Source organism: Triturus cristatus, chromosome 8 (genome assembly GCF_964204655.1).
Source record: "Triturus cristatus chromosome 8, aTriCri1.1, whole genome shotgun sequence".
In the NCBI taxonomy this organism is placed as follows: Eukaryota; Metazoa; Chordata; class Amphibia; order Caudata; family Salamandridae; genus Triturus; species Triturus cristatus.
The window spans coordinates 270,509,885-270,536,424 of NC_140591.1; positions in this window are offsets into that span (position 1 = coordinate 270,509,885).

Sequence of the window (26,540 nt, forward strand, 5' to 3'; positions counted from 1 at the left end):
AAAATTCATATCTATGGTTCACTTTATTGGATTTTCACAGTTTTGGTGTCTTTTTTATCAAAATATACTTCATTTTTCTAATTCCATTTTGGATTTTCTATGTTTAGAGTTTTGACTTTATTACTGTTTTGGCGCTTAATACTTTACACATTGCCCTAAATTATGCCCATTCGCTATGTGCCATAGCTTTCAGGGGATGAGCTAAGGTTTCTTTTAGTGAGTTTTGGGGTTCATCCTGACGAGTTAGTGGCCACTCTAAATAATAATCCACTTTCTTACAATACAAAACTACTAGTACCCAGAAGTTCTATTCACGTGGGTCCACTGACAAGCCTGGCTACATCCTTTTTTCCCCACTAGCCTGTCTCTCACAGTTCCATTTCCCTTTTTCCATCATAGTCCTGCCCAGTCTGTCCTTCCAATGCACAGATTGCCAAGAAATGCAGCCACTGACCATTGTTTATACTCCAGATAGAATAAAAGTGGTGAGCAAAAAAGGAAAAACTAAAGTACATTTAATTCAAGTGGAGAAAACAGGCTAAACTATCACTCACCCCCATGATTTTGAAAGAGAGGAAAACTGCATTTTAGTCTATTTTAAAATCAGGTGAAGGTTGAACCACTCCTCCATCATGTCACTAGAACTCAAGTCATGTGTAATCATGTAAAATTGGTACATTCTTTATGGCTTTATATGTGGTGTACTTGGCCCTCATTATGAGTGGGACAGAGAAGGCGAAGTACTCATTGCATCTGAATACCCTGATATTACGAATATTTACGAAGTGAGCTATATACCTCCGGTTCTGAGTACTTGTCATTGAAATTGGAAGATTATACTCAGAGTTCCTTCCTTTCTACAACTAATTACAAATGTCTCAGTATTCACCGAGCATTTTTCCTCTGTAAATTTTGGCAGGCCGAGCCTGTCAAAAGTTACCTTGAAGAATTGTGGAAAGTGCACTGTTAGAAATGGGCTTTCTGGTTGGTTAGGGCATACACCTAAGTCAGGCCGAACCCACCACTCTTGTCAGGGCAAGGGAGATACACGCTGACGATAACCCCTGCTCATGCCCTTGGTAGCTTGGCAGAGCAGTCAGGCTTATCCCAGAGGCAATGTGTTAAGCCTTTGTGCAATACACACACACACTACTGACACTCTAGGCACACCACAAAAAGAGACTCCGCACAAGGTTATATAAAAATAGTCTTTGTATTATATATACATCAAAACACATTAGACCATAAATCACTGTATAGCATGTAAAGCACATTAGACCACATAACATAAATCACTGCACCTCTAGGCGCTTGTCATAAAGATGCACATATGCCCCATAAGACCACAATTACATTAATTACTATGCCACTAGTCACTGGTTATAAGAATGCATCTATCATAAACCATCATCACTTTAATAGGTCGGTGTCATAATTGTGCAATAAGGCAATGACCTAGAGGTTTTACATGTCATAAAAACATTACAAACATACCACTTTACACCATCACTGTGTAGAATATGTAGGGAAATAAAGCAAATCCCCTGAAGCATCCCAGATTAGGTTACACATAACTCACCAGATGCCACTATGAACCTACAGGGGGCAACTTTGCTACCTAACATACTTAATAGGGTACTTCTGCCCTACACCTACATCAGCCCGGCTTGCCCTCCCATACCAGCTTGGCAGGTGTGGGGGAAGATATCTATTACCCAAAATATGCAGAATGGTGCCCCTGAAGTATGGGCAAACACAAGGGAGGGATACTTGTACACTCTGCCTGCGGAGGAGACCTTGCTGGGTCCCCCGCATATAGTAGCTGGTGGCAGCTGCCCTCTATCTCACAGGGCAGCTGTGGGAGCCAAGACTGTACCACATACCTCTCCTTCCTGGCTATTGGTCTCATACAGTGAGATGAAATTATTTCAGTTAATTTGAGTTTACTAGCATATGCGTGATTGTTTCCTTCTCTCATTAGGAGCTTCCACGAGCCCATACCTTCCATTTTCACGGCGAAGGTTCCCCGTCGCTATATCTAAGTAGGAAGCGATTACCAGACATACCAGTAGCATACACCATCACACCTTCATGTCCTTACACCATCTTTCCGATTATTCACAGGTGCTCTTCTCAGTCCAGTCCTGATGAAGACCCCACCGCAAGGATAACATTCAGTCCTGCCCACAGGGGTCGAAATATCGACAACACTCATACAACACAAACTCTGGAGACATTTTTTATAAATAATTGCTTGTCCATTAGAGTTATGTGTACTGCTGGGAACACTTGACCTACCAAAGGCTGGAAAATTTCATATCATGTAACGTTGATGTTTATAAATCGCAACACCTTTTCCCTGTCATCCACCCACACGTTACCACTTAATACCCATTCCCTTCCCTCTTTTTCCCACTTGCACCAAGAACACTGTAATATATTGCACAGTAATCATAATGAGCAACGGTGTTGCCTTTATTTGCTAATGCTTTGAATGTAATCCCATTAGGTGTTTTACTTCTCTATAAAGTAAATAAATAGGACTTATGCCACAACAGATTACTTTTGTGTTTTGCTACTACTTTATATTGTCCAAAAAAGCAAGTGTTTTGCTACCGTGACCACACCTTTTTGTACCATAGGGCTAGCTACGGCCTACCTTAGGGGTGACTGATATGTAGTAAAAGGGACAGGGGGTAGTGGTGGCACAGACAGTCGCACATCAGAAGAACAAAGAAGTGTAAAGGCGGGCAGTGTGTTGGCAAATTCCAAGTATGAAAAATACTTAGTTTACGTGCCGATCAGGGTAACAGAAACAACCCACTACCTTGGGTGTTGATGCAAGGTTCTCCGAAAAGATTGCCGTGCTAAACTTTAGACAGATGTACACAGGCACTCAACAATATTACTACAACATTGATTTTTTTTAAATTGAAACCAAAGATCAATGTATTCTATCAATCTCTCGAATCACAGGATATGACAATATTTGGATTTGTACTGGGGTTCTCTCAAATTTCATAATCAGTGTGACATTTAGTCAATACATACTGTACATATATTCATACAAGAAAATGATTTTTTCAAAAACATTTCATGTTTATACAGTTATTTTTTCAAGGATCAGTTCTTGTTGCTGAAAGAACAGAATAGCACGGTGAAATAGAGACATGACAGCCGACACGTATTTCGTTACATTCGTAACTTCTTCAAGGCTGCAATAATAGTAATAGCATTCATGAATAATTGATTTAAGGGACATTTAGTAATTACAGATGAATCAACCCAGTACTGCTTTATACCAAGAAAGTAATGGCGAAGGCCCAAGTGAAGAAAATCTCAGAGTGATATGAGAGAGTACAAAAAAGCCATAGCTAGCTAGGGCCTACCTTTGGGGTGACTGATATGTAGTAAAAGGGGAGTCACAGATGTGGTACCCACATTATGTGCCATGGCACAGCGGCAGTAAACTGCGCTCACAGGCCCTGCAGTGGCAGAGGCCTGAGACAAGTTTGAAAGGTACTTTGGTGGGTGGCGCAAGCAGCGCTGCAAGCCCACCAGTAGCATTTAATTTACTGGCCCTGGGTATATGGGATACCACTGTTAAAGGGACTGATAGGCACATTAAATATGCCAAACCGGTGTAAACCAATCTTACAAAGTTTACCATAGAGAGCACATGAACTTTAGCACTGATCAGCAGTGATAAAGTGCCCAGAGTCCTAAAACCACCAACAACAGGACAGAGCAAGCATGTGTAATGCAATAGGTCTCGCATTTGAATGAGTTAGAGCTATTGGCGTTGTAATTGAGAATGTCTTTTACCCACGTGTTTTTGTTAGGAAGGATGTATGTGGTGTGGAGTGGAATTATGTGGGTTGGATTTGGAATTGTTAGTTGTGGAATTGTGCTGGGTGGATGTGAGTGGTGTGGAGTGCATTTTCGTTTATGTTTGGTTATTAAAATAGATGTGCCGGGATCACAACAATCCTGCAGAGCAAGGCCTACATTATCATCTAATGCCACTAAGAAATGGAAGTCAGGGGTGAAGAAAGTGGGTACGACCGAAACAAGTTAATTTTGAGCAGCAATAGGATCAATTACTTACTGCAAAAACATTTTTCCATGAACATGACAAAATTGTGCTGAAAAGATGACGCAGTGATCATTTTTTCCCCAGGAATCTATGGTGTTGTGCAAATCACATAGTCAAAGTGGGCTTTTAAAATCTATAGTAGTTCTACTACAGGGAAGAGTTAATATTTTACAATAGAACCATCATGACTCTTGGATGACAGATACAAGTCTAAACTTCAACAATAAAAGTCACTAGGCCTAACGAAAACAAAACAAGAAGTTGCTTAACTCCATTAAATGTTTCGGGAGAAATTTGTGAACAAATGTTTAGCTGCAGTAACATTACAACTAATAGCAACAGAAAGGTGAAAAAAGGCATAACGGCGGACACTGAGCATCATTCTGATTTATGTATTTATTTTGGAATCATAGTTTCAGATTTATAGCAGCAAAGTTTTTTTTGTTTTTTAATAAGTATCATTAGAGCTTGAAAGCACACAGCTTGTTAACTCTTCACAGCTACTTAAGAGAGGTGTGCTTTTGACTTTGTTCAGTCCCTACATATTAGTGCATGCACTGTAAGGATGTGAGATGTGTTGGTTTGTCCCAGTATTTACACAAATGACAATTTAAATAGCACTATTTTATTTTGTTTATAGCGCTACTCATCCCAATGCAGGGGGCCAGAGCGCTTTACGTAACATACACATTATAGATTGACAATAAATCATGTAAGTGTCTAAATCTGTATCCACAGGATGTGTTACATAAGACAGTGAGAGTTACAAGGTGTAGGAGCCACAGGCCCTTCATAGCTCACTGTGCTATATTACAAAGATAACAACTAAAGATCTGTTATCTGCGTCTTACATGAAACGCTTCGCAAGAGACACATTAACCTTCTATATTACTTTGATTCAAATCTGGGACTACACAAACACAGATCCCTCCATCAAATGCATTCACCTCCAGAGGTGTCTCACCAGTATTATTACCCGAGATTTAATGGGCACCTTTGCAGCAGATGCCTTAACCCCATAAAATATTTAAAAATGCAGACTTTGCAACCAGTTAAGCAGAACAGATCTACTACCATGCTTGTCCTTGTTGCCAATGTCTACATGGCAGGGTTAAAAAAAATATATATATTAGTTAAGGCTCAGATACTGCGTAGGGATTAAGCCACTTTTATGGCACAACCCTGACGCCAAATCTAATTTGTTAAATCTCATAATGCGCTTTAGTGTACTCATGATATACCTGATAAACGTATGTGTGAGTTCTTAATATCTTATGACACTTCCAGTGAGGTCACTTCCTGTGATGCCACGTGAACTGTCACACGTCGTGATGTCATGTGCTGTGATGGCACGCGTCATGATGTCACTTGCGTACTGCCTAAGTTGGTTAGTTCCCCTGTTTCTTTTTTTAGGACTTGTGCCCTGCTTCTGTGCATATGTTTGCGACTTGCAGATCAGTAGTGAAAAGTGGGAAACCCAGAAAACTGCTCCTATGTTAAAGTTGAGGTATTGTGTTCAGCCTTGGCACTTTAAGTTGTTTCCAATATAATTCTTATTCACCTGCACTTCAGTTAGTGTTAGTGTTACCCAAATAGTAAACTGGTAACAAGACTATAAATGCATTTATTTATTTGTAGCTGCTGCAAAACGTGTGTCGAAGACCCATGCCGGCAGGTACCCAACACTGATCCACATGTCAGCTTCCAGTGAGGTCCAACCCCAAGATAGAACTTGATTTGCTAAGTGGTAGCGTTTTGAATTTAAAGATATGCTGCTTTTACCGCTTGGCTCTTTTGATACTTTACTGCCCACATGATGTCGCATTTAGGGAATACAATCATGTAAACATGTGAAATATAAGCCGGAGCTAAATCGCCGATATGGATTACCTAATCGTTTAAAAAATATATATATATATATTTACAATTTGATCAGTGTTTGTGCCAGCAAACTTAAGCACATGAGCATAGGGCACTATAGGGACACGTTTTGAAGTCCATTTTTAATTACTTACAAGTCTGAGACCCAGTCCACTTAAAGCCCTGAATATAGCGATTAGAACAGTGCCACAAATTACGAAAGCACAAATGGTAAGTAAACAACAGGACTATTTTAAGTGGATAGGTTGTAAGTGGCCCGTCTAATGCCAGATGCCTTAATCAAGTCCTGGATTTGTATCCAAAAGTACAAGTCTACGAATGCAAAATATTGCTCGCTTAAAAAGCCAGAATGGTTTCCGTTGCTGTATGACAACATGTTTAATCCAACGGAAGTACTTGGTCCTAGATTATAAACAAGCGAATAAGCGGTAATAACAGTTAGGTCGCAACAGTCACATTTTCAAGCACTAGTACGTAAAAAACACTGTAATTTGTTTGTCAGCCCTTACAATGACCTGTTTTCACCTAGTATGTAAATGTTATGCATGTTTAGGGTGACAAAATGGATCCATGTCACCTGGACATCTCTCTGATACTGAACCTTGCATTTACCATAGTTATCAGAAGTGTTGGTCCAACTGGCTCAATTTAAATAAACCCAAACTACAACTCACAGAATTCACTAATATTTAAAAATAAAGTCCAGGAAAAAAAAGTTTTTTTTCCCTGTGACATGGAGTCATCTGATTACCTTACCTGATGCAAACAGAAGTGCTTCTATGATCTTTCTGTAATTTATGTTGTAGGATGCAGGGTTCCTGATTGAAAGCATGGGGACAAAGAACCCCCCACAGCAATAGAATTACCTCAAAGTATCAAACGTGCTCCTTAGGGTGAAGTTCAGTCAATCCTGTCTGTTCAAAATCCCTGTGGTCTCTTCTGGCCCTGCACCTCTGTTAAGAGGGGAATGTTTGGAAGGGATGAGTTAGCGGACACATGACAATCAGATGATTAACCGTGCAGCTGGTAACGAGTGCAGTCAATGTAAACTGACAAACTACAAATATGGCGACGCCGAGAGAGCACTGCGTGAAATCTAGAGCAACTGAAGACTTCATGAAACTTACAGGTACACATGCACAGGCGAAAAAAAAAAATGAATGCATGTAATCGCCAAAACAGTGCATGAAATCTAAATATGTACGGACAACAAAACACGACATGTATCTTACAGCTCACAGAATACTGCAGCCAGCGAAAAGTTGAAAGCGCTGCATGTAACTTTTAGTGAGGCTAAAGGTTGAATGCATCTGCAAACTATAAACAAAACTCAGATTGACGCCCCAGAAGCAATCGTAACCGCACACTGTGAACTTACACATAGGACTAGATTTCAAACTTGTGTTTACCGCAGTGCCTCTGGCCTTTGCTGGGATCTGGAGAGAGCAGGTCAGAACCTACCAAGCCTCTGGGGGCTTCTATTGCATCCCGGGATTGCGGTGTGTGCCCCCTCGATGTCCCGTCTACTGGACAAGAAAGAATGAAATGCATCTCCTGGTAGAAAGGAGGGAGTGTCCTTCAGGGGTGTGGGTGTCTGCTCAAAACACAGGGTAAACTGGAGGACAGATGCATAATGGGATGCTCCCAGCTCGGCCGCTCTTTGTTGCCATGATAGAAACCAAAAGCGATCTGGGGCTGCTGACTTCTTTCTGCCTCACTCGATACACACGTAGGGGGAGGGGGGCGGCTGAAGCAGCAAGGTGGGAGATGGTTAAGGGATGGGGGAAATCGTGCTACATGTTTTGTCTGGATTTCCTCACAACTCCTATGGTCTCAGATGGTGTCAGAAATGGCCAGGGACCTGTTCACAGCTGTAAAACTGTTTGCCATGCTGCGTCAACAGTTACTGGAGGCCTGTGGCACACAGCCACATATGCATAGAAGTGCAAACGTGTACACGCACACGCAGAAATCCACAAGCACGCACGCGTGTGCACACACCTGTAAACGCACGCGCACACCCTGCTCTGCATGAAGCAAACAAGAGCGCAAACTGACGGTAATTAGTCGCTTTGATGTTTGAAGCGACAGGCTCCCAACGGCACCCGTCTGTTCAAGGAGAGCAAAGGTATTCGCTGTAACTAATCACTTTTATTAAGAAAGTCTGGCATCTGGGGAGCGAGTGGCAGGGCTGCTTGTGGTCAGAGGGGGGCCTTGTTCCTGCGAGCCGTGAACGTGCACATCGCCTGTCCAGGCGCGCACATGTTCTGTCCCCCTTCGGCCAAGAAACCGACAACAATAGATCTCGCCAAGGCGAGCTACGTGCATGCCCTGCGGCGCTAGGCGAGACCCAAAAAATACAGTAGGAAGGCAAAAAGTTCTGAGATGACCGTGCAAAAGGACCAAGTCCAACATGCACTGACTATTAAAGCACAACCTATAATTCCTATTCTTGTGCAAATGGGTTTGCACAATGATCTGAATTTTAGGTTGCAGTCATAATCGGGGCCTTTCCATGTACTAATGGCCTATGTGAGCTTTCAAGATCTCTGCGGGTTTCCTAGTCTGGGAAGCCCTTTTAGCAGAGGCGCAACTAGAGCCATATTTCGAGGGGGGCTAGGAAAAAATGTCAGGGGGGCTACTTCTTCCAGCAATAGCAGAGTGGAGATTCAGGGGCTCTAGAAGGAGTGAAAAAAACAACAAAGCCTCATTAACATGCAAATGGTCTTTAAAAGACCTGTGAAGTACTCGGGTGCAGCTGTGTGTGTGCCCGGGAACTGTCTCAGCCGGGCTGCCACACACGACGGGGGAGGGGGGGGGTGAAGCCCTTTGAGCTCAATGGACGTTGCAGGCCTGCCTTTTAGTACTATACATTTAAGTCATCAATCTCCATATTTCCCATAACTTTAAGACATGTTTTGCAGGCACCATTTTGGCTAATGTCTTTGTTCAAGATCCATCCAGCTACAGCCCCTATTCGGCCCTAATTATGAGGGGGCCAATAATGCTCCAAGTGCCCTTGGAGGTAACACCGGGTACGAGCTGAGTCAGTAGGGGATTACATAAGGGACGGACCCTGACGGCCCCCTTAGAAATTAAAAATGACCAGAGAATCGGGAATTGCGAGTGCGATTCCCCCAGTACCTCATTTTGCTCTGTAGCTTCATCCAGAGATTTCAGCTGGAATTCTCCAGATGAAATAAAACAGCTCCGCGGAGTTTCCACAAATCTCGTTAAAAAAGTAACCTCGGAAAAGGGCCTCGGTACGGCAACAGAATAGCGAAAACTCTATTTGTACAACGAAATTTAAAATGAACACGCACTCTCAAAGTGCCTAATGAAGAAAATGAACCGAGGTCAAACAACAGGCCTCGTGCAAGAACCACACTCCACGCTGTTACTTGAAGCGCAAAAGGCCATTTTATTAGGAAAAGGTTGCAATCCTTTAAACTTTATTACATAGTACATAAATGCAATAAATATACTTTCCCCATCCCATACCAACTCATTCTCCATTCTTCCTTCTCAAAACCATCTCACCTGTTTGACTCTTCCCCATTCACTCGGTGACCTCCTTCCTCTCCCCATTCTCACCTTTACTTGCCCTCCGAGCATCCTCTGTTGCATTTCCTTCATTGCCTCACGCGCCCTGCTATCAGTCACCCGTGTACCGTTCTCCCCCCCCCCCGAGGGGTGGATCCGCCCATATGTGACTCACCACCCCTCCAAAGTACCGCAACGCCTCTGCTCTGCAACCTGCCCAAAACTGGCACGCTCATACTCGAAAACCACCCCAAGCCCATCGCGTAAGACCTGTAGGGTGGGTGGGTGGACAAAGTTTTCCTATGTCCTCCCAGTGGTGCTCGGGTGTTACAAAGAGGCTGTTTCTCCTCTCCCAACACGTTATAAATTCACCCAAATCCCGCCCCTTTCCCTTGCCCCTCTAATCCCACCCCCCACCTTGTCCTTCCAGTCTTTGAGCGAATTCCCCAGGGGAAGACTGGTCTGCGACCTTCACTTCCCCTGGGGGCCGCATTGCGCAAGAACCACATTCCACGCTGTTACTTGAAGCGTAAAAGGCCATTTTATTAGGACAAGGTTGCAATCCTTTAAACTTTATTACACAGTGCATAAATGCAATAAATATACGTTCTCCATCCCATACCAACTCATTCTCCATTCTTCCTTCTCAAAACCATCTCACCTGTTTGACTCTTCCCCATTCACTCAGTGACCTCCTTCCTCGCCCCATTCTCACCTTCACTTGGCCTCCGAGCACCCTCTGTTGCATTTTCTTCATTGCTTCACGCGCCCCGCTATCAGCCACCCGTGTACCGTTCTCCCCCCCGAGTGGTGGATCCGCCCGTATGGGACTCACCACCCCTCCAAAGTACCGCCAACCAGGGAACCCCCGTAGGGCGGTGCCCTGCCCCACCCCCACCAGCTCCCGGGCACCCCTCGCCTCCAGTCAGCCGACCCTGCGGCACCCGGTGGGCGACCAACCCATCACCCAAACGTGCGTCCCGTAGAAATCATCGTTGATGGGACAACCATCAGTCGCGAAAGGTGCCCACCTGCACAGCACCACGGATACCCCAAATGCCTATTGCAGCGAATGCATCCACCATCTCGTGGCAGCCGGTGGCCGACAAGCCACCACTTTTACATGTGTCTCGCGCAAACAAATAACATATCCGAGGCAATGCCTGTCCGGGAAAGATGCCCCCATCGGGGGAAAGACCATGCCCACTTTTGCTTGCAACCCATGGAACAAAACCTTTGTTGGGCCAAACCTTGTCAGTGACAGGAGCCCCCCCTGTTTTGGTGAACGACCATCCACCACCTGTTTCTGTCCCCCGGATCTACAAATCACCTTGCGTTGAGTCAATCCGTAACCGGTAAGGTGCCCCCACATCGCAGTGAACGACCATCCACCACCCATTACTGCGCCCCGGGTAAACAAATCACATATTGCGGGCCACTCCTCGTCCATGAAAGGTGCCCCCCCTCGTAGGGAATGACCATCTCCCACCTTTGCCTGCATCCCGTGTAACCGAGAGGATTTTTGAGCCAAATTTTATTGCCGACAAGTGCCCCCTTCGCGTGAACGACCATCCACCCTTTTGTTTGCATCTAGTGTAACAGAGAAGATCGTCGGGCCAAACTTCACATGCGACAAGCGCCCCCTCCTCGGCAAACGACCATCCACCCTTTTGCTTGCATCCAGTGTAGACAGATAGAATTCTTGGGCCAAAACCGTGCTTGTGCTAAGTGCCCCCTCCTCGGTGAACGACCATCCACCCTTTTCCTTGCATCCAGTTAGACAGATATGATTCTTGGGCCAAAACTGTGTTTTTGCCAAGTGCCCCCTTCGCAGGAAACGACCATTCACCCTTTTGCTTGCCTCCACTGTAAACAGCTAAGATTTGATTGGGACCAAACTTTGTTTGCGACAAGTGCCCCCCTCGCGGTGAACAACCAACCACCTCTTTGCTTGCATCCAGTGTAAACCACTAAGATCATTTGGGCCAAACTTTGCTTGTAACAAGTGTTCCCCTTTGTGGTGAACAACCATCCACCACCCGTACCTGCACCCAGAGGAATAAGTAACGTTTGTGTACGGGCCGATCCCTGTCCATGCAGGTGCCCCCCATCATGGTGCAATCCCTCTTACCCCACCTGTACCTGCGTCCCGTGTGGACAAGCAACAGTTGCTAGGCCAACCTCGACCAATCGCCCCCATTATCCGATTCATTGGCCATGTCCCCCTCCATGCATCATATTGTAAAGTCATACCCGAGATATCCCAGCAGACATCTGTCTCCCACCTGTATCCTCAGATCGGGGCAACTCCTTATTTCTCGTAACAAAATGTCATCCGAACAGGCCACAAACACCCCATATACATCCCACAAACACCCCATATACGTTCCACAAATTCCCTCATCATTGCACAGCCCTTCTGTAAACCGGCTAGTTCACCTCCTCCGTCGTTCCGTGCCCGGGAGAAGTGGCCACCCCGCCAGGCGACCGACTGGGCTCCTGCTCCACTCCCAACTCCTGTAGTGGAAAAAAATGATTAGTCCTGCATCCCTCTTCCCTTAGCCCCCCGGCCGGCAAGTGTCCAGTCGTAACATCGTCACAGAAACACCTTGTCGTACACCCGTAGCCCTGAACCTGTAGCCACTCCCACCCCCAGGGCCCTTCATCCGCCACCTCTGCTATAGCCCCAATAACATAAGAACCGTGCGCCACCGTAGGCAGCCCCCACCCAACAGACCGGACTCTGTATATAGCCGAGAACGACCTGCAGCACTGAGATTCCTCCCTCCACAGCTGGAAAAAACAACCCCCACCCGGCCCCAGGCCTTCACCCTCAAGCCAATAATCAGGGTGCCCTTGAAAACTGTCCCCAACCGTAACCGCTAAACCCCCACCCCAAATACCTAGCACCCAGTCACACCATCCTCACAACGCGCCTCAAAGCTCCTACGTCGCCCTGCTTAAGAATCATGAGCCCCATTACGCACCCCTGAACACGCCAGGTGCCACATCGCTGTCACCACACATACCGCCCATTCATCTGCTGCTCCACCTCGACCACAGCATCCCGCCTCCAGGGGGAACATTAACGGATTCCCAGGTCCCCCGAACCCCTGAAAAGAGCATAGTGCCATTGTCTGTCCACCAAATGCACCACGCGTCGTATCCCTGCACCACCCATCCCAAACCATCCCTACACATACCCTACCACGTACACTCCTTCTGCTGCCCCATTGGGCCTCGCACTTTGCGCCCCTCCGAAATCTCCCGTCAGACACTGTTCTGCTTGGGTTTTCGGATCAGATAGAACCCGCTCATCAGAGCCTCTCTAACCCAGCCAGAACGTTACCCTCTCCCTAGGGCCTATTCACAACAAGTAACCACAGATAGATACCACCTAAGGACAGGGAATTCCTACTATATATATATATATATATATATATCTAGACCTCTTATAATACAAGTGGCGGCCTCGCGATCCCAGACGGACCCAGGACTTCCTACCCAGATGGCAGCCTCAGCCTCGCGGTCCCAGACGGACCCAGGACTTCCTACCCAAACGGCAGCCTCAGCCTCGCGGTCCCAGACGGACCCAGGGCTTCCTACCCAGACGGCAACCTCAGCCTCGCGGTCCCAGACGGACCCAGGACTGCCTACCCAGACGGCAGCCTCAGCCTCGCGGTCCCAGACGGACCCAGGACTTCCTACCCAGACGGCAGCCTCAGCCTCGCGGTCCCAGACGGACCCAGGACTTCCTACCCAGACGAAAGCCTCAGCCTCGTGGTCCCAGACGGACCCAGGACTTCCTACCCAGACGGCAGCCTCAGCCTCGCGGTCCCAGACGGACCCAGGACTTCCTACCCAGACGGCAGCCTCAGCCTCGCGGTCCCAGACGGACCCAGGACTTCCTACCCAGACGGCAGCCTCAGCCTCGCGGTCCCAGACGGACCCAGGACTTCCTACCCAGACGGCAGCCTCAGTACAAGTTCATCCTATGATTACCATAACATACAACAAGGGAATCAGTTTTACTATTTATCAGATCACACAAGAACTGCCAGTTTGAGCACAACCTGTTCTCTGGTTCGAGGGGCTCCTCTCTCCCTTATTCAGTTACCACTTACCTGATCAGGGTTAACATCTGTTCATGTCAAGTCACAGCTGACTAGAAGAATAGGCTACCCTCTTATACAAGAACACGCAGCACATGTTGATTCACTACAAACTGGGTACTTTATTACTCATTACATACGCAATCACATGACATTACTATGTAACACATAACCTGCAAAGAAAAGTGAAAGATTAGGTTGTACACTCTAATAAGAAAGGGGTCGACATCACCTTAGTCGTGTGTAGCCTGCACTCAATGGTCATCTAGGTTCCCTTCTCGTCTGTGCCTCGGCTCGCCTGGAAGTCACACCTCCGCAGTCACGGATCTGTTCCCTTCTCCCTTCTCCGAGTCACTGGGACCTCTTCCTCATCGGCTACTCTCTCCTCTCTGGCTATTCTGCTAGAAGAGTATCTGTCTCTCGGTTTTTCTCCGCCTTCAAGTTTGTCATCTGTCTTCCCTGGAATAAGTAGTAGCTTTACTGCTAACGGCTAGATGCCGCCTACGGACTGAAGTAAGTGCACCGTATCTGCCTCAGACTTTCACTAATATAGAGGTGCATTTCCTCATGGAAAATTCCGGCCCGTAACCTGCCGCCCACCAAATTCTTGTACCTCCCCGTACCAAGGACACGTTCCCAGCCGGCCGGCCTGATGTAGTGTCTTCGGCATGAAGAAAAATACAATCCTTCGATAAGGGCTGGCCTGAACCGGTTCTCTCCAAGCGAATAACACCTCATAACTAAAACATCACCCTTAACCTAGAAGCATCTCAAGCTGCCGGAGCAGAAAGAAAGATGGAGTCTCTCCCGTTTGAGGCCTACCAGGCCTGAATTCAGCACGGCTCCATGAAATACCCTCACTACAGGACAGGTTATCCCTAATACTAACGAATCTATCCCCTAGGATATGTGTGCAAGCCCTGATCTATGGGGAAGAACACAGGATCATGTCGAAGTGCCTAGTAAATAGGCTCCATTCACTACTCTAACCCTTAGACTTGGATGGTAAGAGACTGAAGTCACACTAATCACCCGTCAACACAACAGGGCCGGGAAAATCGAGCAGTACAGACACCCTGCCTAAAACCCCCCCATGTGCAACACTCTCAGACCCCACATGCTGTCAAGACGCCAGCGGCCCCTGCACTGCACACCCCCAGCCATCCCTATACGTTACAGTGTGTATGGAGGGCGCTCCGATACCAACAGGTCGAGCCACAGCTATATAAAACTTGAAATAAATAAATCAAAGCGGAACAGCCTATCAGTCAAACCCGTTTCACACTCCAGTTCAAACCGCAAGACGTACCACCCATATGTCCATCATCATCACATGTGGCATTTATGTCAGCTGCCATGTCCCCGACCCCCCCCCCTCCCGGGTTGGGCCGCCATCGTAACCGTCTAAACCCGCTCACCGGCGCACGTGGACCCATGCAACACTCTCCCAGAGCCCCCCCACCCCATTAGAACAAATCCTGTATTTGCGCCAGAGTCCCGGCTTTTACACACACAACAGTGAGCGTCACGGACCCATGGCCTCCAAATAACCGAGAAGGGCTTCCTAGCCCTGTCAACTCCCCGCCCTCTCCTGCACAACGACGTTGGGTATCCGAATCTCCACTTAGTAAAACAACGCAGTCTAATGGCACCCAATTTGTCAGCATGCCCCGGCTGCGGGCAATGCCCGGACAGTGCGTGTACACCCGTCGCCAAGTGTAACTGCTCTGTCACTCATTTTACCCATAACCGCTTGCGTGGCAGCCGGCACCTCAGGCCCCCCAAATGCCAGCGCTCTTCCCGCTTCGATAATGCCCAGTGACCAGTGGCAAAGAATTCCACAATGCTTAACCAATAAAATACCATTGCGGAATATTCTATTCCAGAAACCAGCATGCTCACTTTCGTCCCCCGGCACCACAGCACCCTTCTGGTCCCATATCTACCCCCCACGTGGCCCCAAACAGTCCTCCAGCAGCCTGTCGTAGCAGCAGCTGCCTCCCCCCCATCCATCACAGCCCAATGCACCCCGGCCACCAGCCTCTGACTCCCCGTCTGTGCAGCTCCCCACCCTGCCCCATCCATAGACCCGTACCTGAACGTCCGTCCAGGACCTCCTCCTCCTGCTCAGGCGATGGTGTTCCCCTTCACCGTCGTCCCCTCCGCACTTGTCTGTATCCATCCATGGCTCCTGGAGCAACAACAAGATAGTCCAGTTACCTGGAACCCCCCCAATCCTCCTTGACGACCCCGCTCAACAGCCGCCCCCATGCGCACTGCTTCACTCATTCCACAAACCCACTCCCCAGTCCTACGGCATCCCACCACACCCATATCGACAAAGCCCCTACTCATCCCAGACATACACGCCAAACTGTCACACACCGTGGTCAGCCCTTCGAAAAGCCATACCGCTGAAATGTTTGTTGCTGCGCGATCCCGCGACGGAGAGCAGGCTGCCGCAGACCCCCTACTGCTTCTGGCCAGCGTCCTGAGGCCGTCATGCGCCCCGCTGGCATACCCGTTACTGCCGGCACCATACCGGTCCTGGTTCCCCCCCACCAGGTTGCTCCAACCAGGTGAGCCCCGAGTATCACTGGGCCTCGCGCCGTGCAGGCGGTCCCTCGCCCCTACTCACGGTACCCAAAGAAAGCCACCTGCATGCCCGACCGCGCCCCAGGGCCCTCCCACAGGGCAGCCCCAAGCAAGGCCCCCGGGCCCTCCCCCACGCTGCCTCCCGTCAATTGCCCCCCCCAGCTCACCGGGCCTCCCCCCCAGGGGTGCGTGTCCGCGGTAGGGAGGCCCATACACCCCAAAAAACCTGTTCCAGTGCCGCCCCTCCCGCCTCAACAGGGCCCACGTATATGACGCAGCCGAGCGATGCTCCGCGTCCCCGCACACCGTAGCCAGATCACTCCCAGTACTGGGCGGAGCCGCGCCTGAGCCCGCTGTTTGCTGCCGCCCCCTCCCCCACACTGCTGTGTATCCCGGAGAAATTCCTCCTTTGCTGGCCCAAAAGGAAAACCCTATAGAACTCCGCCAGAGTCAACAAGAGCTGACATTGACTGGGTGACTTCGGGCACGCGCATGACCATTTATCTGGCAACCATTATGGGTGATGGCAGCTGACATATCGGTCTTGGAAAATAGAAACACAGACCGTCTATTCCAATGTCCTGCCGCTTGCCGAAAACAGGGTGCTATAGCTCAGGTGGCGCCAGACCACGCGGCCCAACACCTCAGAGGCACCTACGCTGACGCCCGCACATGCCTGCAGGCCGACCAGGCACCCGCCCAACGTGCGCGCCGGCCGCAGCCACACCCCCCCCGCCCGCTCGGTCCCGCACCCCGGCGCAGACAGCCGTCCCCAGCAAGTCGCCAGTGAGCCCGTAGCCCCAGAGGAACTTTCTCTCACACTACCCTGAAAAAGCCCGCACCTAAGAAACAAACCCTCGCCAATCGTCCCTGCCCCCACCACCCACCTACTGACTACAAAGTTTTCCTATGTCCTCCCAGTGGTGCTCGGGTGTTACGAAGAGGCTGTTTCTCATCTCCCAACACGTTATAAATTCACCCAAATCTCGCCCCTTCCCCATGCCCCTTTAATCCCACCCCCCTCCCTCCCCCCCACCTTGTCCTTCCGGTTTTTGCGCGAATTCCCCAGGGGAAGACTGGTCTGCGACCTTCACTTCCCCTGGGGGCCGCATCGGAAATATCGGAAAAGCAATGTTGACGTTCTGTGACATTATTTTAGTTCACTTCTGGATTTGGCCTACATTTTCCCATGTTTTAGCTGCTAAGTGTTGATAGTGCAGCGTGGAGGTATAATGTCAGCGCCGACAGTGACACGCCGATACACCCTTCCGACGGCCCGTGCGAGCTACTGGCAGGCTCGTCGTCTACACCGCCTGTCAAGGGGAGGATGTTCCACTCACATTAGCGGCAGATAACATTTTTACAAACTTTCTCTATCAGAATGTCATTTCCAACACAATGCTTTGTATAGTCTAAGCATGCCATAAAAGGTCATCAGGATGAAGGCATCTATATATACTCACTTCAAGTCAGAGTTTGACGTCGTTCTTTTGACAGTTTTTATAATAATATAGAGCGCTGATGCTGTCAAAAAGTAAAGATCTCACTTGTTATACTACAGTGTTTCAAACCTTTTTACCCCCACAGGGAAAAATATGTAGCTTAAAAACACAAAGTCAGCAAAATGAAATTGCCTAATGTGAACAGCACATTCCGGAAAATATAGGGGTATTGACAGCCAAATGCGCATCCCTCTGTAAACAGTGTCAGGAGGACAAAGTCAGACTCCCAGCTGACAGTCTCGCCGGAGGAGCAATGACAAACGGATCCTTGTTACTGGGTATTTAAATGTCATCACTTCAATAACTGAGGTATAAAAAAACAACGCGGATGTTCGAGTGGTGCGGCCATGTCCCAAGATGGATGCCGAATTCACAAAGTGAAAGCCCAGGTAAAGGTCCTGTGTTCGAATGTGACCTTGACTCCCTGGGACCATGCCCAACACTAAAGCATCCATCCTCAACTGCTTGATAATTTCACCAATCCGGGCGGAAAATACGTTTTATGACCAAATCCTCCTCACAAACGTCGTCCAAATAACCTGGTAAAATATTTTGGAAAAGCCTGCAACATTCTAAGTTTTGCAGCTTATCATGTTATCACCCATTCCAGCCTGCGGATCTTGTAATGGGAGCTTATTTTGAGCAGGTGGTTGCAGATGAGGCCCATTGGCATTTATTTTTGGGGACCGGAACTTATTTTGACTCATCAGACTTTGACACGGAGCAAGAGTGGAAGAAAGACACAAAGAAGGAGAAAGGAAAAAACATGACAAATGGAGAAAGCAGGAGGAACCTGCACGAATGAGATACAGCGGCACGAGTGTCTGATGGTGGATGAAAGAGGCATGAGATGGAGTCAAGACTACACATCCTTGTTGTTACGCAACCCTGACGTTCAATAGCACTGGCTATGGGCTCCTGGGCACAACTTTGTGCGCTGGCACTTCTCAAATTGAGCACTGATAATACCTGATCAAGGAAACAACATACACCATCCTATCGTTTTTTTCTCCGGTCCATATTATTTTGTGCTATCACTCTGAACATCAGAATGAGTCCCCTACTCTGGTGATTTAAGGTTCTGATCTCAGGTGAGGATTGCTAACTCTACTCTTGTGTCCTGATTGTTTGCCTGTAAGAAAGTGGATTATTAGTTAAGGTTCTTGTGAGACCTCATCACGTAAAAATGTCCTTATTCTGTATCTGGTCCAGTTAGGAATCAAGTGAATAGAATCTGTCAGTACCAAGACAGTTATTAGGTTCAAAACACAATACAATAAAAATCCCAATTCAATTTATATAATTTTTAACAGATCAAATAGACACCAAAACAACTAAAATGGGATTCAGGATTCGGAGATATGATTTTTAGGAGTTTTAGAATTTTCTAGCACCAAAAAGTGGAAAGCACCAGCCGCTGGTATCTGGCCGTGCTAGACCGGGTCAAAGTCAACAGCTAAGGCCGACAACAACAGAGCATTGGTCGGCTACAGGAGTTCCTTCCAATGAAAAGGTTGCCTTCGGAATTAGTATATTTTCTGGAGGAATAGTCCCGTCTGTGGGGCGGACTGGTGGCTGGATCCGACAGAGGGCTTAATGACAGTGGGGTGCTTCTCAGAGTTGGTCTAGGGGAAATCCTCTACATAGGGACTTAGAAACTTTTCTAGAAGTAGAGCTGCTTTCAGCAGGTCAAGCCGGAATGTTTAATCCGACCGTTGATGCAACACAGGCAGCTGTGGTTTGGCAGCGGTCCCACGGTAGCCTCTGTTTCTTTTGAGAAAAAGTTCAGAAAAAGTCCACTTTTGCAATCTTGAGGAGGAGAGTGTGAGAAGTTGGCCTGGTATATGCTGTCTACTAATTAAAGTGGGCACCTTGTACCACTCCAAACAACCCTTATTGATGATTAGGTTAAAGACAACCTTTATTGAAAGCTATCCTAGTGGTAGCTATGGAGAGCAGCCTTCAGGCTAAGTCTCGAAGTAATGTAAGGCAGCTTGTTTTACCAGATCAGAACCTCCTGAATTACCAAATTAAAGGAGAACCACACAAGAGATATAGAAAATATATGTATTTATTACTAAACACTCTCTACTAACCTCTTTATGAGATTAGAGCACAAAGCACACAATATTAAATCACGTAGGCGCGGACTTGGTTTTTAAAATTCATTTTACCTGCCACCATCCCTGAGGAGCTGCTTTGGAACTGCGGGGGAAGACTGAAAAGCGTGGTCATCTCGGGAGGCTGCTACTGTGCAGGGACTGCGAGGCCCAGTGTGCCTTGGGTTACAATCATTGAACGCACCTGATCCTCTTCCCGGACACACCTCCCACTGCCTCGCCATAAAACGCCTCGCGGCCCCCGCTTCGCGGGAGCCGCTCGTAGGCGCGGACTTGGTTTTTAAAATTCATTTTACCTGCCACCATCCCTGAGGAGCTGCTTTGGAACTGCGGGGGAAGACTGAAAAGCGTGGTCATCTCGGGAGGCTGCTACTGTGCAGGGACTGCGAGGCCCAGCGTGCCTTGGTTTACAATCATTGAACGCACCTGATCCTCTTCCCGGACACACCTCCCACTGCCTCGCCATAAAACGCCTCGCGGCCCCCGCTTCGCGGGCGCCGCTCGTAGGCGCGGACTTGGTTTTTAAAATTCATTTTACCTGCCACCATCCCTGAGGAGCTGCTTTGGAACTGCGGGGGAAGACTGAAAAGCGTGGTCATCTCGGGAGGCTGCTACTGTGCAGGGACTGCGAGGCCCAGCGTGCCTTGGTTTACAATCATTGAATGCACCTGATCCTCTTCCCGGACACACCTCCTACCGCTATTTAATTGACACTAGTCTACGCGTGAGCGGGACGCGTGCGGGGCGCAGTCCGGGGCGAAGCCCGGGCAAAGGGCGGGCCCGTTTAAGCCCGTTCAAGCACGGTCAAGACCGGACCAGGCCCCTTCTCTTTCCTGCTCCGCCCTCGTAGAGGAAAAATGGCCACACGGTCGAAAACACAGGCATCAACTCCGATGCTTTCAGGTACACTGGACAATTTTCTTATCAGGGCTAATTCGGTGGTAAATAATGAGCTATTAATGTTGGAGCAACGACTCTCGGAAGGTATCGAAAGTGCTAGGAGATCCTCCCTCGGCTTACTCGCATCTGCAAGAACTCCGGAGAGATTGGATAACTCTCATACTGCCTTAATGAACAGTATTGACCAAACGATTGATTCCGTACTCCAGGATCTAAGAACTAGCTCAACCTTGGTACCAGATGTTGCTACGGAGCTGGGGAAGGAAATACCTTTAATATCAGCTCATGGCTCACGGGAGGGGGCGATATCCAAAAGGAAAAGTGTGAGGAAGATGAAGGGTGGGAAAAAGGCCAGGTTAGATACTGAGGTTCTACCTATTGTATTACCAGGCACTATTGAAACCTATACTCTATCACCCACCCCAAGTTGTAATCAAATTTCTCAACACCCTTCCCCTCCCAGTAGTGCTGCTGGACCAGGGCGAGAGACTGATTTGTTAACAAGCTCCTTAGTAAATGCGCTAAAATTCTTTTTTGACCCTCTTTTGGCTAGATTTGATTCTATTAATGAGACGCTCATAGAAATAAAAAAAGCAACAGGAATTATTACTAATTGTTTAATAAATAAAGGTAGTTCTATCTCTAAAACGGATAATGTCCCTCAAATACAACTCCCAGAGTCCTCGTCCCTGAGTGTGGTTAGTTCAGGTGCCCCCCCCAAACATGTAGGAGTGGGGGTGGCTTCCGAGTCACAGGATTTGTCTCGATCCTTGAATCCCCAACAGGCTTTTGTTGTTCCTCCTCACCCAATACAGAATTGCTCATCTGTCCAACTCAGGCCTATGGATAATGTTGGTGAATCAAATGTCCATAGTACTAAGGTGGGAACCAACACTAATACTCAGGGGAAGTTAAGCTGGAAGGATGTGGTTAATTTACCCCCCGAGGCGGCCCCCTATGTACTAGTTTTGGCTGGAATTCCCAAGTGTACCAACTCTGATTTAGAAACTTATGACTCTCTTAAAAACAAAGTCACCAGTTGGTTAAATACCCATAGGCCACTCCCGCCATCTGTAACTGCGGCTATTTTGATGGTTAGGAGGATTAATTGGCTGGGTAATTCATTTAAACGCTATAAGGGCGATTGTGTTCTGGTGAATTTGAGAGATTCTGATATTGTATCGTATATCCTTAATTGGAGGGGGAAACAGCGAGAGACTTGCATTCAACCTTTACCACTCTCCTATTTTTATCCCCCATTAAATAATAATGTACATGCTGAGAACATAGATGGCTGGACAAGGGTGGGTCCTCTTTCCTCTAGCTCTCGGAACCGTGATAATTCCTGGTTATATCAGCCTATTGTTCACGATGTCCCATGCCAAAATAGGTTTAGTCCTCTTGAAGAGGTGGATTGACTGCAAGTTGGATCTAATCCCAACGTAGATGAGTGTGAATCAGTATCAGTACAGACTGTGGCGAACTTATTAAATGACATCATCTACAATGACCCTATAACCATCTCAGATAATGTTGGTACATCTGCTGATCCATCCTGTCCCCGTTCTTCACTAAAGATCCTCTCCTGGAATATAGCGGGCCTCCATAATAAGCTTGATTGTCCCGAATGGGGCCTTTTTATAGATCAACATGATATATGTTGTTTTCAGGAAACATGGGCCAGGACTAACCATCATCGAGTGGGTTTTGCCTCCTTTTTTCTTCCGGCAATTTGGGGAGGTAGGGGCCGACAGTCTGGTGGCCTCTCCATTTGGGTGGCAACCCATTTGGGCTGTACCGCTACTGCCCTGAGTACAGGATCTGATGATGTTCAAGCCATAATATTGAAATGGCAGGCTAAGACACAAATGGCCCTGATTAATATCTACTCTAGACCGACCAGTTTATCGGCAGAATCAAGGGCTGTGGATGTCTTATCTATGGTATTGGCGGATTTACCAGAGGGTATCCCTTTAGTGGTGGGTGGGGATTTTAATTCCCACTTTGAACCCCTAGAGGGACTATTAGATGCCATAAACCAAGAGGAGGATGACTCTTGGGAAATTCCACAAGTAGCTGGCTCCATTGTAAGATCATGGACCCCATTGGCTCTTCAAATTACCTCTTTATCGTTGGCTCACTCTATTAGAGCTTGCAATGGACAATCCAAATCTGATAACCCCCCAAAGACTACCTTTAATGTATCGGGCAGAGAGGCCCACCTCGATTACATCTTTGTCAAGTGCAAGGAATGGAATCGAGTCTTGGATTTTGTGGTGCTTCCCAGGAGAGAAAGTGACCATAATCCTCTAATCCTGGACTATGTTTTATTAGGTTTGGGCCCCATTGAATCCTCGCTGATTTCAGACAGAACTGATATTCTTGCCCTCTCTAACAACAGACGGAGGGTGAAATGGTCGAAATTGGTCAGTAACCCGGAGGACATTTCCAGAGTTTATGGGAATGTTAGTTTAACCTTGGACCGAATGGCTGACCTTATTGAGTCTGAATTAGCCCCGGATATCAATAGAGAGATTGCCGCACATAATGATGCACTTTATGCAAGTTTAGGAAATATTTTGAATCCTCTAGCTCCTTTGAAGAAATACCAATCTAGGAAACATTCTTGGTATAATCGAGCCTGTAGACTGGCAAAAGCCGAACTAATGACTGCATTAAAGGCAAATGCTGACCGAGATCTCATTAAATGTAAACGACGCACTTATCGCTATCTGACCCACTATGCTAAACTTGAGTGGGCCAGTCAGAATTGGGCCGATCTAACATCTGCTTTGGCGGATCGAGATTCTTCTAGATTTTGGAAAATTGTGATTACGGGTTCATCTGATATGGTGTCCGCTATTAGTCCAAATATTGCCCCGCAAGTCTGGGAGGATCATTTTACTCTTTTGTATAATAATCAATCCCCTAGCACAGCTCCTTTTTTATCTGAATTACCGTTGAGTGATAACTCTGCTCTTCACCCAATTAGTTTTACTATACTCGAAGTCCAGACTGCTATCACTGCACTCCCCGCGGTAAAGGCTCCTGGTCTTGATAAGGTCCCTGGTGACCTTTATAAACATGAACCAGGAGTCTGGGCTCCTTATCTTTTAATTGTATACAATGGAATTGCAAGGGGTATGAAGATACCTTCTACTTGGCTGGGTGCGGAGGTGGTTCCAATCTATAAGAAGGGATCGCCCCTCCTCCCAGTCAATTATCGGCCTATCAGCCTTATTGATGTAGCCCAAAAACTTTTTGCTAGGTTGATCATCAATCGCCTATTGGACTGGATTGATGAGAAGGAGATCCTGAGCCATTACCAGGCTGCCTTCAGGAAATCTGTATCTACCATTGACCAGATCTTTAGGTTTAATATGCTTTATTGGAAAACTGTCATGATTGAGGGTGGATCCCTATACACAGTCTTTGTAGATCTTCGATCAGCCTTTGACTTGGTCCCACGTACCAAGCTATGGGCTGTTCTTCGTGAATTAGGAATTCCACCCCCCTTCTTGACATTATAATTCGATTACACACTGATAACTTCGCCAAGGTTAGATGTGGGAGAGAGGGAAAATTATCATCTAGTTTCCCTGTCAATAGGGGTGTGCGCCAGGGCTGTGTCCTGGCTCCCACCCTTTTCTGCCTATATGTAAATGGAGTTATCCCCTATCTAAATATGGTGCCTAATAGAGACGCGCCAAAGCTCGCTGGGGTGGGGATTTCGGCAATTATGTTTGCTGATGACACCTTGCTACTCGCCAAATCCCCCATGGGTATCCAGCGGGTACTGGATGGGTTTGTCTCTTTCTGTCAGGATAGGGGTCTGGAAATTAATACAACAAAAACAAAGTTTATGATTTTGAATCCTCCAAGAAAATCCCGTCCAAATCCAACTATTGATGGAGTTAGTTTGGAGAGAGTTCGGGTGTTTGAGTACCTGGGAGTGACTATAAATGAAAATTTCCTATGGACTCAACACCAAACCAAATCCCAACTAAAATTAACGCAGAAAATTGGAGCGATTGTTAAACTTTGGAAAAACTCCTACATAAAACCTATTGGTCCACCTTTAGAAATTTATAAGGTGCAGGCCAGAGCGGCAGCAATTTATGGGGCGGAACTGTGGGGCAATAATTGCCTCCAACCATTTATGGTCATTGAAAATAATTTTCTACGACAATTATCATCTTTACCCTCCAGTACTCCTCTTCTCCCCCTTAGGCTGGATTTAGGAATTAGATCTATTAAGGAGGAACTAGCCTTAAAGCCCCTAACCTTTTGGCGACGTCTATGGGCAACCCCTGAACTTAATACCTACAGACTAGAATTTTTGGATTTATTGAAGTTCCAAACTATACAAAATCTTCCTTGGATAAGGTATATCAAGGCTGAGTTTGATAGGTTGGGTTGCCCCTCTTTATGGAGTTCTCCAGAATCTGCATCCAAGGCCATATCGCGTAAAGCTCTGGCAATAATGTATTATGAAATAAATCGGTCGGTTTGGCTGACCTCTGATAATTTGGGCTCCATGACAAGTTCATTTATTTTAATGAAAGATTATTATAAGTTTGAGATAGTGCTGGATGATATTTATCCCCCAACTCTTAGAAAACTTTTTCTCCAATGGAGATATAATTCCCTCCCTATTCGTGCTCTTACGAACAGATGGCACCCCTCAACTGTTGCTAATTGTCCCCTTTGCACTGCTCAGCCTGAAAATGATCTCCACGTAATTCTTTTTTGTCCTCTATATATAGCATCTAGAAGAAAGTGGATTATTCCCCTATGCAAAAAAGGGGGTTTTAGAAAATATATGGAGGCTTATCGAATACTAAAAACGGATTTATCACCATTAACCGTTTTTGCTGTTAGCAAATTCTTAGACGCAATGTGGAAAACTAGAAGAAAGTTTTTGTAAACATGATTTTATCTAGTTTTCATATTTTTCTGCTATGTTGATTTTTTGGCAAGTGGTATCAACTGTGTTTGCTAACTTGATTAGTATTCTTTTCTTGGCTATAAAGTGTATGATGGATATATCCCTCTTTTGATTGTAATAATAGTGAAATTTTATCTTATTTTGTGTCATAATTGTGAAATTTTATGTTACCTTGTGTTATCTTTTATGACTCATTGTAGTCGAAATAAAGATTATAGAAAGAAAGAAAATTACTAGAACAACACTAAATAGCACAATACACAGCGGGCTCCAGGGGGAGACCGAACCATATACTAAGAAAGTGGCATAACAACCACGACTTAACTAGACACAATGCCTAGAGCACGTAGAATCGCTGAGACCCCAAGGAACCACCCAAAGTGGTGACACAAGGGACCCACGGAGGACGGGTGCAGTGTGTGAACACAGGTGCGAGCTCCGTACAACTCTATGGGAAAATCGCGGTTGGAATTTTAGAGTTTAAGGACACTTCAGAGAGGACTTTAAGCAAACTTTTTCAAACATAGAAGGTCCTAAGGCCAGCACCCTTGAGAGTACCGAGATACCCGTATTACCTATCCCAGAGGAGCCGGGTGCATAGGGGTCAAGAGATGTCGGAAACCTTTGTCGTTCTCAAAGGCGTTCTGCGAAAAAGTGCTGCTGCCAGGAAGACGGAAAGTGTCCAGTGGGATCCAAGCCTCGATCCGAGATGAGAAGACCCTGAAAGCAGATGGGGCAGAGTCTGGGTCACTTCAGAGTGACCAGGGGCACGATAGGCGAATGCCCACCGATGTCAGGTGCTTCAGGTGAGAAGATGCAATGCTTGACTCTGCAGCCACGGGG